Genomic DNA, 5,147 nt, shown 5'->3' with positions numbered 1-5,147 from the left:
CAGAATGGGTCAAGAAGCAAAATCCAACAATATGCTGCACACAAGAAACACACTTAATTCAAAAGGGAACTCATAGAATAAAAGTTAAAGGGTAGAAAACAATACTCCATGGGAAGAGAACCCACAGAAAAGCAGGAATAACTATCTGCCTTGCAGATCAAGTAGATTTCAAACCAACACTGATTAAGAGAGATGAAGAAGGACACTACACCCTTGAAAAGGGAAGAATCCAAGAGAAAGAGATGACAATCATAAATATCTATGCACCAAACACTAGTGCGCCCAACTATATAAAACAAATACTAACGGACATGAAAAGTCATATATGCACTAATACAGTTGTAGTGGGGGACCTCAACACCCCACTGTCACAAATAGATAGATCAATTAGACAACAAATAAGAAATGAAATACTAGAACTCAATGGAACTCTTGAACAAATGAACTTAACAGATGTTTACAGAGTCTTCCACCCCACAAAATCAGAATACACATTCTTGTCAGCTGCACATGGGTCATTCTCCAAAATAGACCACATACTCACACATAGAACATGTTTAAGTAAGTGCAAAGGAATTGAAGTTATCCCCTGTATATTATCAGACCACAGTGCGATGAAATTGGAGATCCATAGCAAAAGAAACTTTAAAAATTTCATAAACATGTGGAAATTGAACAACACACTTCTGAATAACCAATGGGTCACAGAGGAAATTAAAGAAAAAGTCAGACAGTTCTTACAGTGAAATGACAATGACAATACAACATATCAGAATCTATGGGACACAATGAAAGCTGTCTTATGAGGGAAATTCATAGCAGTGAATACTCATTTTAGGAAGACCGAGTGAAGCCAAATAAACAACCTGATGCTGAACCTCAAGCTTCTAGAAAAAGAAGAGCAGGACAAACCCAAAGTTCATACAAGGGAGGAAATTGTAAAGATCAGAGGAGAAATCAATCCAATGGAAACTAAGACAATGCTACAAAAAATCAATGAAGCCAGGAGTTGGTTCTTAGAAAGAATCAACAAAATTGACAAGCCTTTAGCCAACCTCATCAGAAAAAGGAAAGAAAAGGCCCAAATCCATGCAATTAGGAATGAAAAGGGTGAAATGACAACAGACCCAGCAGAAATCCAGAGGATCATCAATACCTACTTCCAGAACCTATATGCCAATAAAATGGACAACACAGAAGAAACAGACAGATTCCTAGATACATATGAATTATCAAAGTTGAATGAAGAAGACCTACAAATTCTGAACAACCCAATATCAACCAATGAAATTGAAAATATAATTAAAAACTTATCAACTAAGAAAAGCCCAGGCCCTGATGGCTTCACTGCTGAATTCTACAAGACATTTAGAGAGGAACTACTGCCACTACTGTTTAAACTCTTCAATGAAATTGAAAGGGAAGCAATACTCCCAAATTCATTCCTGGAAGCAAGCATCACCTTGATCCCCAAAACAGATAAAGACTCAAGCGAAAAAGAGAACTATAGGCCAATCTCACTAATGAACATAGATGCAAAAATTCTTAATAAGATACTGGCAAACAGAATGCAGAAGATCATCAAGAAGATCATACACCCTCATCAAGTGGGATTCATCCAAGGGATGCAGGGATGGTTCAATATATGAAAATCAATCAATGTAATACACTATATCAATAGAGCCAAGGACAAAAACCATATGATTATCTCCATAGATGCAGAAAAAGCATTTGACAAAATCCAACATGCATTTATGATAAAAACCCTACAAAAAATTGGAATAGATGACCTCTACCTCAAACTGATAGAAGCCATCTATAAAAAGCCAACAGCCAATATCATACTAAATGGTCAAAAACTAAAATCCTTCACACTCAAATCAGGAACAAGACAAGGATGTCCACTATCACCACTCTTGTTCAATATAGTCCTGGAAACATTAACCATGGCAATTAGACAAGAGAAAGAAGTAAAAGGAATAAAGATAGGAAATGAAGAAGTCAAATTGTCATTCTTTGCAGATGACATAATACTCTATGTAGAAGACCCCAAGAACTCCACCAAAAGTCTTCTAGACTTAATAACCAAATTCAGTCAAGTAGCTGGTTACAAGGTCAACACACAAAAATCAATAGCTTTCCTCTACACCAATGACAGACTCACTGAGAGAGAAATAGGTCAAATAATTCCTTTCACAATAACATCTAAAAAACTGAAATACCCAGGAATCAACCTAATGAAAGAAATCAAAGACTTCTTCTCTGAAAACTATGGCACTCTGAAAAGAGAGATTGAAGATGATATCAGAAAATGGACAGATATCCCCTGCTCCTGGGTAGGAAGGATTAATAGAGTGAAAATGGCCATACTTCCAAAATTGCTATATCAATTTAATGCAATTCCAATTGAGATCCTAGCAGCATATTTCATGGACCTTGAGAAAACAGTCCAAAAATTCATTTGGAACAAGAAGAGACCCAGAATAGCAAAAGCATTTCTAGGTAACAGAGACATGGCAGGGGGTATCACAATGCACACCCTGCAACTATACTACAAAGCTACTGTGATAAAAACAGCATGATATTGGCAAAGAAAGAGATCTGAGGAGCAGTGGAACAGATTAGAAGATGCAGAAACAATGCCAAACACATTCAGCCATCTTATCTTCAATAAAGGAGCAAAACACCCTCACTGGAGGAAAGATAGCCTCTTTAATAAATGGTGCTGGAAAAATTGGGTTTCAACTTGCCAAAGATTAAAATGAGACCTATATCTCTCACCATGCACTAAACTAAAATCAAAATGGATGAAAGATCTAAATATTAAAATAGAAACTCTGAACCAGTTGAAACAGCAGTTAGGTAGAACTCTTGAAGACATTGGTGTAGGAAAAGATTTTATGAACCAAACCTCAGGTCTCCGTGAACTAGCACAAACAATCAACAAGTGGGATGTCTTCTTATTAAAAGGCTTCTGCACAGCAAGAGAAACCACCAGCAGTGTGAAGAGATAACCCACAATGTGGGAAAAAATCTTCACCTGCTCTTCCTCAGACAAAGGTCCACTATTTCAAATCTATAAAGAACTTAAAAAGATCAGACCTCCCAAATTTAAACACCCAATCCGAAAATGGGCATCTGAAATGAACAGACATTTCTCAGACAAAGAAGTAGAAATAGCAAATAAATACATGAAAAAATGTTCAACATCACTGGTCATTCGAGAGATGCAAATGAAAACAACAATGAGATTCCACCTCCCTCCACAAAGAATGGCTGCTATCATGAAATCAACCAATAACAAATGCTGACGGGGCTGTGGGGAAAGAGGACCCTGTTCCACTCCTTTTGAGAGTGTAGACTGGTGGAACCACTGTGGAAATCAGTATGGAGATACCTCAAAGAACTAGGACTGGAAGTCCCATTTGACCCTGCTATTCCACTGCTAGGGATCTTCCCAAAGAATTAAAAGAATCATACCATAGTGGTATATGTGCACCCATGTTCATAGCAGCACAGTTTGTAATAGCTAAAACTTGGAAACAGCCCAAAGGCCCATCAACTCAGACTGGATTAAAAAAATGTGGTTTTTTTTAATAAAATGGAGTACTACTCAGCCCTAAAAATGATAAATTAGAGACATTTATAGCTAAATGGATGCACATTGAGACAAATACTCTTAAGTGAAATAAATAGGACACACATGTATAAATACAGAATAGTTTCTCTGGTGTGAGAAACTGAAAGTGTAAATAAGGGCTAAAATGTATAATAGGTAACATGAAATAGGAAGAAAATGGGCAAATGGAAGGAAGTGGGAGGACTAGGGGAAAGGATAGAAGGGAATGGGATTAATATGAGAAAATGGAAAAATAGGAATAAAATCTTTGTAAATAGGGAGGACTGGAGGGGTTGAAGGGAGGGCTGGGCAAGGGTGAAAAATAAGAACCAAGAGAGATTATGTAAAGGTGCAAATTTCCAATGATGAATGTCATTATATTGTATATCTAAAATGTACCAATGATTAGAATGAATAATCGATAATGCAAAATAGGAAGAAAAGGTCCAAAGGGGTAGGGGTAGTGGGAGGGGCAGGGGAAAGGAAAGAAGGGAAAGAAAAAATGATGAGAAATGGAAAAAATGGAAATAAAGTCTTTGTAAATAGGGAAGGGTGGAGGGGGTGAAGGGAGGTCTAGGAATGGGGAAAAAATAAGAACCAAGATGCATTATGTAAAGGTACAAGTTCCCAATGAGAAATGTAATTGTGTTGTATACCTAAAATGTACCAATAAAAGAATTTAATAAAAAAATGATTACAAATAGAGCTAAGATTAAATAAATGTCTAAATCTATACAAGATAAATTAATAAAATAAATGATTAAAAAGTATAAGCAAGAATGCCTCAAGCATAACATGAAGAAGCTACTATAAAATTAAAATATTCATAGGTTTAAATGCGCAATAATTAAAAATTCCTGTCCATGAAATTTATCATAAATGAAAGTAACCACAATTGATAATATGGAATAAGCTATCATAGAAAGTTCTAAACATTGTTGTATAGAGTTTTAAGTGCATTTCCTACCTTATAAATATTTTTGAAAACAAATTTTAAAAGAGAATATTTTTTAAACCTCAAAGAATTGTATGTGTGTATGAGTTGCTCTGCCTCCAGAAAAATGAAGTAAACACAATTTTCTGGGAACAATTCTCAACTGCTTTATTTTAAAATTTCCACCTCACAAACTCAGTAGAAAATGAAGTCAATGTGACAAAATTACCAATTTAAAAATTAAATTTGCATGAGCAACATAAACATAAATTTAGAAAAAGAACACTGAGGACATCAGATATAGAAATTATTGCACATAAAATGTAAAAATGAATTAAGTGTTTTAGGAAAAAAGATGGCATCAAAATATTTAATAAGGAAAAATACTGTAAAACAACAAAATATTTTATATGAGAATTTTCAATTCTAGAACTGAAAACTAGTGTCATTGAAGATAAAAATTAAATGTAGTTATTAATACTAATTAGATACAATGATAGAAAAGTAGTAAAATCTAAAGAGTTAATGGTTAATTTACCAGAAGATATAACATTGTGAAACATATGTTTAAATACTAGTATAGTTTTAAAATAT

The sequence above is a fragment of the Heterocephalus glaber genome, unplaced genomic scaffold (genome assembly GCF_053883595.1).
Source record: "Heterocephalus glaber isolate CG9 unplaced genomic scaffold, H.glaber_assembly_v1.0 deba00001461, whole genome shotgun sequence".
Lineage (NCBI taxonomy): Eukaryota > Metazoa > Chordata > Mammalia > Rodentia > Bathyergidae > Heterocephalus > Heterocephalus glaber.
Note: the sequence above shows the minus strand (reverse complement) of the source record.